The 10485-nt window shown below is 44.7% G+C and overlaps 1 protein-coding gene across 19 annotated transcripts in view; it reads left to right on the forward strand.

Annotated features, from left to right (window-relative positions):
* Nucleotides 1–10485, forward strand: part of Nedd4l (neural precursor cell expressed, developmentally down-regulated gene 4-like) — a 333347-nt gene that overhangs the window by 142447 nt on the left and 180415 nt on the right. The window lies entirely within an intron of this gene.

The raw sequence follows: 10485 nt of genomic DNA on the forward strand, positions 1-10485 counted from the left end.
ATGTGTTGCATGCTTTTTCTTTTTTAAGCACTAATTCAGCTGGATATAGTGGTGTCTCCCTAGAGTCCTCCTATTTGTGGGGTGGAAGCAGAAATATTAGGAGTTCAAGGTCATTCTTGGCTACAAAGCAAGTTCAAAACCAACCTGACTACCCGAGACATTGTCTCAACACATCAAAATCAACAAGAACTAGAGAGCATCATAATTCAGTGCAGCCGAAGGCAAAACATTGATTTCATACCTTTGTTCTTTAGTGACTGTGTTTTATAGATAAACTCTGGTTTGTGTATTCTAATAAAGAGCTTCTTGAATTATTTTGTTATTTTCAGTGTGGGGGGACATGCATGCATGACAGTTATGTGTGACAACACACATGTGGAGGCCAGAGGACATCCCTAGAAGTCACCTGTCCCCTTTCATCTTGTTTGAATGAGGGTCTCTTGTTCATCAATGTGTGCACCAGGCTAGCTGACCCACTAGCTACTAGGGATCCTTCTGTCCCCTCGTTCTGACGTGTAGGAGGGCTGAGATTCAGTGTAGTACTCACCTGGCTTTATTTCAGTGTACGGGGCCAAACTCCAGTCCTGTGCTTGTGCGACAAGTGCTTTACTCACCGACCCCATTTCCCAACCAGTATTAAAAACTAGTCTTTTCATTCACATTGAACTCTGGTATGTAAACTTATCCGTGGTTGCTTGCTTAAAGCGGTTCTCAAATAGTGGCGGTTCTGTCCCGTTCACCAACATGTAGTAGTTTCTGCAGACTTCCTTTAGTTGCCACAGTTTAGGGGAAAAGATGTTGGTGGGAACTGGGTGGGCACTTGTGGGTTGGGGCTTCTTGCTGTTTTCATTTTTGCATTTGTGCAGGAGGCCTCTATCACGTACATCCAGCCCAGAGTGTCTGGAGTGCTGGGGTTAAGAGCCTGGCTTTAAAGAATATGTCTGGGTGGTCTGTTCATAAGGAGTAAAACAGGCTCTGTGTGTGTGTGTGTGTGTATGTGTGTGTTGGGGGGGGGGGGCGGCTGGGCATAGTTAATAAAGAAAAAGAGCTGTCATCGATACAGCTTTAGGGTAATAAAGTGTCTTTGACAGGGCCAGGAAGATGGCTTTGGATAAAGGTACTTGTTGCCAAGCCTAATGGCCTGGGTTCCACCCCACAACCTCATGTAGTAGAAGGAGAGAACTTGCTCCCACAAGTAGTCCATTGACCTCCACATGCTTGCTGTGACAACCGTGGGCCCACAAGCGAAAGAAAGAAGGGGGGGGGGGAGGGAGGAAGGAAGGAAGGAAGGAAGGAAGGAAGGAAGGAAGGAAGGAAGAGCAAGCGAGCTGTGGTAGCCACGGCCCCACATATGCACTAGATAGATAGATAGATAGATAGATAGATAGATAAAAGTAAAAAGTTTTTAAAATGTCTTTCCAATTCAAATTATTGGCAAAGTTCCTTATTTTAATAAAGCTTGATAATTAATAAAGTATAGTAAATAATTACCTGATATTTTTATGCATGTTTGCATGTGTGCGCACGTGCATTCGTGTATGTGTGTGATACTTGGGTTGAAAATCAGGACCTTGCAGCCTCCCACTGAGCTACATGCCCTGCCCTGCCTTGACAATTTCTTGCACCAGCTGTTTGGAGTGGGGCTTCATTGGCACAGAGAGAAGCAGCAAGTGAGAGCTCTGACTGTGGGCTCTGCATCTCTAGATGGGGCCTGGGCCTCATCTCTCACACTGTGAGAATGTAAAAAGCACACGTCTGTGGCTGTCACTGTGAGGTTGAGGCTGACGTGCAACTCTAGAAGCAGACTCAGCTCTTAGAGCTAATTCAGTCTAACATGCCCCCTTTGGGGATGAAGGAGCCAGCTCCAAAAGGTTAGCTTTCCTTTTCTAATCTTCTCTGACGTGTGTTTCTCTCCCTCCTTTCAGTTCTTAAGGCAACTTCGCCCGTTAATTAATTCACTTTTCAGTTAATCGTGCACTCATTTCTGACACCTTTTATTGTCATGCCGCCTGCTCTTAGAAATCTTCAAGATTAAAATGTTCACGCATGTGCTTCTTGACTCCTTAATTAGATTAAACTGGCTCTGCAAATGGGATAATGGTGGAGGTACCTTTGTGTGCCTGCCTGTACCCAGAGATGCATGTGGTAAATTTCAGACCCAGAGAAGACATTTGATGACCTGATCAGACTGGGTCTGCCTGAGCAAGTAGGAGAATTAGAACCACCATTGGTAGTTGTCCTTCATGGGAAGACTGACTTGATTCTGACTTGCCTCCTGCATGGGTAGCTTTCCCTGTATTTGAGAGGGCCAGCGGTGCCTGTTACTATCAATCAAGGCTGACTTGTAAAGAATTGACTCTCGACAATGTTTCATCCAACATTCTGTTTTCTTTTGACCTAACCCAGCTCCTTTTTTGGTCACATGAATGGCATATATGTGCACCGGATGCACATAAACTACTCCAGCCCACTTCTGGTAGACATGGCGATTCCCAAGGTGTGGCTGGTGTTCTGGAATAAACAGCCTTGAGCGGGTGTTCTTCTGGCATTCTGGTGGGATTTAGTCACACACCCTCTCATCTTGGAAACAAGTGGTCTCTCCAGAGCTATACTAAGCTCCGCCTACCTCTGTAGAGCTACACTATGTTCCACCCCACTCTACCCAGCCTCACAGAAGAGGTAGTTCTCTGCTTATAAAACTTGGTCCCTGCCCCTTGTTTAGAAGACTAGAGAGGGCTTGCACATGCGACCCAGAAACTGTCTGATTCCTGTCTCTTGATTCTCCCTTCACACATACCCCACTCCATTCCTACCACAGCAAATGTATTCTTTCTGTTGTCTTCTAACCCCCTCTGCCTGCTTTGGCTAGGTTTGGGTCTAGGGAAGTACTGGTCAAAGTGCAGACCATGGCCCAGTAGCAGAACTTGTTAGACAGACAGATGTCAGGCCCTGCCCCTGACTTGTGGGTTCCAAGGAGCCTCCTATAATAAGTGAGTGTGAAGAAGCCCTGATCTGATGCTACTTTCAGGAGGGAACACAGCAGTGGTTGGTCGCCAGGAACAATGCAAACTTTTTTTTAAAACATATGGATTCTCACTTTCCTCCCATGCATCCATCCTCCAGCCTGCTGTCTGTGTACTGCCCAGACTTTGCCTGGAAAGGACCCCTTCTCTGAGGGGTCTTTTCTAGATAGTTCTGTCCACCGGTGATTCCTGCTTCATGCATTCATCTCTGCTTGTCTTCTCTAGCCACCTTGGAAGTCCCATACTTCTCTTTACTGTGTGCGTCCCCATAGAATCCACATCTGTGGTTCTGGCTTTCTTTCCCGAATGTGTTCTCTGTAGAATCACATCTGTGGTTCCAGATCCACAGCTTCAAGCAATCAGAGACTCAGCAGAAATCCGAAAATATGTAAGTGAGAAAACTGCATCTATATTGAACATGTCTAGAACCTTCTTCCTTGTTACCCTTTCCTCATAACTCCAGAATATTATTTTCCATATCACTGATATTGTATGGAGTATAATAAGTTCTATAGAAATGGCAGAAGCTTCACAGAGGAATTTAACATTAAATACTGTGGCATAGCAGGACATACAGGCTTTGAGCACCTGCGTGTCCTGAAGCCAGCACTCCATGAACACTAAAGGGACACTGTAGTCTAATTATTGCCTGTATACACATAGAAGCATGTTAGCTCCACAGCCTCGCCTATGGCCACCATGAGGTGAGCACTCGTGAGCACAAACTTATTGATAACTGATATTCTTAGGCTTCGGAGTGTACTTAAAAGCTTGGTTGTCAATTATTCCTTAAGTTATGCACAAACAGACTTGCCAGCTAATGTGATGCAAGTAATGAAATCTTTGTAGTGGTTTGTAGGATCCAGTATTGTTAGTCTCTGGATTGCAATTTCAGGAGGCTAGTCTTGGAAAGTGGCGGCATTCTAAGTTGATAAGTGTGTTCCACACAGTGAGTGTAAGGTTTTAGTGTACTGTCGTCCTGTGTTGATAAACATATGCAAATAAGGGAAAAGACCACTCTTAATACTGAGAAACAGATCATCTTTCCCCCATATGATATGCTAGCTGCACCCAAATTAGTAAATGCTAAAATGACTATGGCTGATAAAAACATTGCACAAAGTCTTTTTACTTTTTATATAATTAAAGTGAGCTCTCCACTTGATCGTCATCACTGAGATAAACCCAGTCTTGCCAGACTATCTGGGAAGATTAATGAATCAGACCCTAAAATCCCATAACATTCGAAAAATAACTACTGTGTACTGTGACTTATTGAGGATACAAAGAAGTTCCTGGGCTCTAAGATTTACGTCAATCTTGTCAGCCCGGTGCAAGCCTCCCCTTGGAGAAGTCGACTATGAAAAGACCATTGCTTTGAGCTACACGGTGACCTAAGTGAAGTTCAGCTTTCACAAGTTGCGAAGTGTAGCTAGATTTATGGCAGGTCTGGCCACCTTGTCTGCCTGCCCTCCACTTTCCAGGTGTGATTTGTTTCATAATGTTTATTTTGTTTATGGACTTTGCTTAATAAGCAAGTTGTTTATGTATGATGCAAAAGGATAAGAAAAAGTCTCTTGATGTTCTGATGCTGATGTTCTATGGGCGCCTTGACATCTCCACAGGGCGGGGTTATCACCTGGTGATGCCAACCAAATCATCGACCATTCAGACAGACAAATGTGATTCTTGTTGCTTTGATGAGTGTTTGTGTCTACAGTGACAGGCAGTGGCATAAGAGAATTGCATGTATTTGTGAGCTTTGGTCAGTCTTTTTTTCAAATTAGGTGAAGGTAAGAGTACACATTCTCTAAGGGGTCTTTGTCTTGACTGAAGGGTGCAGAGGTCACATGTAGAAAGCTGGGAATCCAGAATGTACCATGCATTGTTATAAAGGAGAAGCCATTTGGTGTTTTCAGATAAAAATGGAGCTTCCCAGCTCTGAAACTCAGTAGAGTGCAGTGAGGGATAAAGGAGAGACTACAAACAAAACACAAGGAAAAGGGGAACCCTGCCTCCTAGGGGTGGAGTAGAATGTAAATCAGATGCAAATATCCAGTGGGCTAGGAACAACTTAGGACAAGGCTTGGACTGGGGCCCCACAGAGATAGCTCATCATTTAAGAGAATGCACTGATCTTAAAGAGGGAGTCAGGCCCCAGGCCCAGGTTCAGCAGCTTGCAACCTCTTGTTACTGTGGCTTCATGGGATCTAACACCTTCTGATTATCTACACTATCAGACACGTAACAGCAAAGAATACCTCTCTCTCTCTCTCTCTCTCTCTCTCTCTCTCTGTGTGTGTGTGTGTGTGTGTGTGTGTGTGTGTCTCCCCCTCTCCCTCTCCCCCCCATCTCTCTGTGTCTCTCTCTCCCTCTCTCCCTCTCCCCCCTTTCTCTCTGTCTCTCTCTCTCTCTTTGTGTCTGTCTGTCTCTCTCCTGTGTGTGTGTGTGTGTGTGTGTCTCTGTGTGTGTTAAAGAACATCTAACTAGAGCTCTAAGATGTGTTATGACATTATAGGATCCTCTGTAGAAACATATACCTCTTTGCCACGACAAGGTTATATGACTGTTTATCGCATAGGTCTCTAATTCAGTGAACTAATGTGGTTTTATGATCACCAGCCCAGGTAGTACCTGGACAATTGTAGGTCAGTAGAATCCTGAACGATCAAGCCTGCATAAAACACTGGCGATGAGTCCTGGCCACAGCTGGCTGAAAAAGGAAGGTAAATGGAGTCACCTGGCAAAGATATTTGCCCTTTCTCAACATGATAGATGCTATATTTAGAGGAAATGTTTGTGGTGATAATATTTGAAAGTTTGTTTTGTAATCCTAGGGAGCTTGGGTTGTTTCAACTGGAGGGGTGTGGGAAGGGAGGGAGGGGGGAGACAAAGGGACGGGAGTGTGTCCAATGGGAGAGGAAAATGAGATGATTAATTGGTACAGAATAAGAATAGAAAGCACGTGGGAAGCAGAATCTTGAAGTTTCAGGGCTCTCCGTTAGTCATTAGTTGAAGATTTTGCTCTAAGAGAACTGATAGAGGCCCACCCACATCCAAAAGGAATTTCCAGCCTTCCCTTTAGCTGCAGGTAGAATGTTCTAAATATATCCTGTTCTAGCCTGGGTTCTTTCCTTCCTTTTCCTGTTCCCTTTGCTCCGGATAAGATCAACTGCCTGCTCTTTGCCTCTGTGGCCATTCCTGTTTCCTTCGCTCTGTGCCCATGTCCCAGGATCCTCTTGTACTGGTCCCTCTACACCAGCAGTTCTCAGCCTGTGGGTCACCACCATTGGAAACACATTTTTCCAGTGTCTTAGGAATTAGGACACTGCTCAGTAGCAAAAATACAGTTATGAAGTAGCAATGAAATAATTTTCTGGTTGGGGGTCACCACAACACGAAGAACTGTATCATGGTTTACGGCATTAGGAAGGTTGAGAACTACTGCTCCACACGCCCATGCAAGGATGAGTCTTCTTATACATTCTTACACCCTTTGGGGTACAAGCATCTATGAGACGGCTTCCTTAGTTCCTTTCTGTCCTCTCTATGCTCAGGACCATCTCCCTGTGAGGGTGCTCTGCACACTGAGTACTGGCTGCCCTAAGCATCCAATAGGAGCGTGGCTAAATGAAATCTGTTTGAAGATTACACAAAGTCTCTCAGTCAGAAGCAAGCGTTCTCTTAACTTGTGTTTACAGAGCTGTTTGTACTGGGCTGCTCATTCCTGGCCTCATAAAGAAACCCTTGGAGGACAGCCACACTGCCCATGAAGTGCTTAGAGATACTATCTTATAGTTTAAGATAGGCGGGAGACGTAAATGGAGTCCAGTCTTTGTGTACGTACATGGAGGTGGGATTTGTTTATAATTTGTTTCACATGCTAGTGAGATACATTAAGGCAGTGGTTCTCATCCTTCCTAATGCTGCGACCTTTTAATTACAATTCTTCATGTTGTGATGACCCTCAACCATGAAATTCTTTTTGTTGCTACTTCATAACTGTAATGTTGCCATGTATTTGCTATGTAAATATCTGTGTTTTCCAGTGGTCTTAGGCGACCCCTGTGAAAGGGTCATTAGATACCTCTAAATGGATCATGACCCACTGGTTTAGAATCACTGCATTAAGGCATCTGGGATGTCAATCTTGGGAAAAGCCAGCCAGTGGATTCTAAGAGGCTTGATGTCATTGACTCCCTGAGTCCTACTCCACCTTCTCAGCATGTCAGGACTCGATAGGAGCAGTGCTATTGCCCCTCTCTACAGTGGTGTTCTGGGGACTCTATCACCCTGAAACTTGCCTCTGTATTCTGGGGTGTGCACTAGTATCCACACTCTGGCCAGCCACCGGGGTCTACAGGTTGCGTAAACAGGGTGCACTGTAGTTGTTTGCCATTCACTTGAGGTAGAGCTCTTTCCCAACAAAGTGCATTCAGCCGGAAAGGAAGAGATTGTTTCCTCACAAGTTCCGGAGACCCTGAGGAACACTAAGTGGCGGCCACCAGAAGACTTGCTGTTACCACAGTGACATCTTTATTACTGGCATTTGCTGGGAAAAGTGTTCAGGAACAAGGCAAGAACTGTAGAAGATATTCCGTTTTCTCTGGGGTTCTGGCTTTCATTAGGACTGGCCAGCCACTCAGACATTGGTGCTTGCTTTAACTCCTAGATAAATTATTAGTGTGTTAATTGTTGTCATGAGTCAGAGCCTCTAAAGTGTCTTCCCTTAAAGAGGTTGAGCCTTCGTCTCAATCTCTTGTCGTAGGGTCTAAAAATGGGAGCATGAGTCCAAACCCTTTCCAGATCATAAACTAATTCTGAGTTAATAGACCGTAGGCAAGTGGGATTCTATTTGAGTGTTATTTTCAGATGCCTCGAGCCAGATTGGGACCTTTAGCACCTCAAAAGTCCCTGAAGTGAGGATTAAGAGACTAGCAGTCCTGTGGCTTCTGGCCTTAGATGGCCTTCTAAGTAGGTCAGAGCCTCCCACACCACTCTGGGATGCATAGACCTCGGTCCCTTCAACATCCACTTCTGAGACTCGCCGCAGGAAGCTAAGATGGGCTTTCTTCTCATAGAGTGTGTGTTGGCTGAACCTGGGAGCACAGTGGCTTCCAAACAATTGATTCTTCTAATTCCGGAGTTACCCAAATGTGCCCTAAAGGCTTGTGCCATAAGCTTACATGGTGACGCAAGAGCAGGTCCTTGTCCAGAAGTGGTTTAATCTAGGATTTCAGGTATAAGTGATTGGTTTTTGGTTTTTTGAATTTTTGGTTTTGTTTTTTTTTTAATGGTGCTGGGGACTGAACCCAGGGCACTATGGATGCTAGTAGCCAGGCATTATAACGTTGTGCTATGTCCTCAGTTCCACAGGCTGCAATTTTAAGACCAGGCAGAAATACGTACCCACTGCAGGATTTGCTCTGGCGGTAGTTTTTCTTCTGTATTTGTTCCTGTTGTTGTTGTTGGTGGTGGTGGTGGTGGTAGTAGTGGTGGGTATTTATTTATTTATGACAGGTATCACTATTTAGCCCTGGCTAACCTGGAACTAGCTATGTAGAACAAGTTGGCTTTGAACTCAGTATTCTGCCTGCTTTTGACTGTCTATTGCTGGAATAAAAGGCACACACCATCAGCATATGCTATTTTTTTTTTAGACTTGTCTGTGAACACAACCACCTTTTCTAGAATGTAACAGGTAGGCTAATGCTGATTTTGCTGAGATGTGGCCTGTGTGCTGGCTAGTTTATGTCTACTTGACACAAGCTAGAGTCATCAGAGAGGAGGGAGCCTTAATTGAGAAAGTGTTGCCTTAAGATTGGGCTGTAACGCAAGCCTGTAGGGCACTTACCTAATTACTGATTGCTGAAGCTCCAGTGGCCTAATGGATAAGGCATTGGCCTCCTAATTAGTGATTGATGGGGGAGGGACCAGACCATTGTGGGTAGTGCCATCCGTGGGCTGATGGTCCTAGGATCTAAAAGAAAGCAAGCTGAGTAAGCCATGGGGAGCAAGCCAGTAAGCAGCACCCCTCCATGGCCTCGACATCAGCTCCTGTTTCCAGGTTCCTGCCCTGTTTTAAGTTCTTGCCCTCACTGCTTTTCTTAATGAACTGTTATGTGGAACTGTGAATGGAATAAACCCTTTTCTCTCCGAGTTGCTTTTAGTCACAGCATTTCATCACAGTAGTAACTTTAACTAAGCCTACATCCAGACTGGAGGCGACATCTACTACTGGCTTGTTTGGAGAATGCCAGCTATGTGTTCATACCCTGACTTAATTGCATGGCTCTTAAAACTTTCATCTGATATAAACCATGTGTGGTGTGTAGACCTGTAATTCCAGCCCTCAGGTGGGGCAGGCAGGAGGGTCAAAAGTTCAAGGTTCTTTGGCTACCTAGGGATTTTTCCAGGGTAGCCTGAGCTAGAGACTCTTAAAAGTTTTGTTTCCCTCTGTGGTAGTTTTTCTTCCTGTTCTTTGGAAAACAAAAAACAAGCAAGCAAGCAAACAAACAAACAAACCCCATAACATTATATAATATATTGTCTAGACTAGGGAAGGTACCTTTAGAATTAAAGGTTGGGGGTACAAAATGATTTGGAGGAGAGAAGTTTGTACTGTAAGAATTTGAAAGATAGCATATCTTTCATAGATAGACTATAATACATAGAATAGAATAGAATAGAATAGAATAGAATAGAATAGAATACATAGAATAGAAAATAGGAAAAGCAAAGGACAGAGAAATTACCAGACGAAGGTGAAAGTTAAAATAGGAACAAAACAAAGCCGGGAGAGCTAACTAAACTCAGCAGCTGGCCAGTGGGGAGGACAGCAGGAAGACAGCAATCCATACATAGCAGGGGCCCAGAATGGTGACCGAGTGGCTGAGCCTGGAGAACAGCATTATGGGGAATGGCAGAGCTGCTGCCTCCAGGCACTCAGTGCTTTAGAACACTGTGACTGGTTCTGGGAACCCGAGGGCCTCAGCACATTCCTTTTGCACTAGAAATAACAGTGTAAACAGTGCCCCCTCCCACTGCGTGTACACACACACACACACACACACACACACACACACACGCCTCTCTGCCTGGATGAATTCTGCACGGAGGAAAGTACAAGTCTAGTGTCCTTGTCAGGCAGGTGAGGCCCGGCGTGGATTATGAGCAACAAGTACTGTTTCTTATTTTCCACAAAGTCCTTTAAAACAGAGTGAGAAAGGTGTGGGGGCATGGGGGGGAGGGGGGTCTTGGGATCCTGAGTTTCAGGTCAGTCAAGTTCTAAGGCAAGATTCTTTCTCAGAAAAACAAACAAATAAATAGAGTTAGGCAATAGTAACGGGAAGAGAAAGGTTTGGACGTGTGGTGGGTGGGTAGTAGCATTTACAGGAAAGTGCCGAGCACAGCCCTAGCCAACACACTTAAAAACATAAGGCTGATTCATTAGCAAAACACC

Source organism: Mus musculus, chromosome 18, assembly GCF_000001635.26.
Source record: "Mus musculus strain C57BL/6J chromosome 18, GRCm38.p6 C57BL/6J".
Classification (NCBI taxonomy): Eukaryota; Metazoa; Chordata; class Mammalia; order Rodentia; family Muridae; genus Mus; species Mus musculus.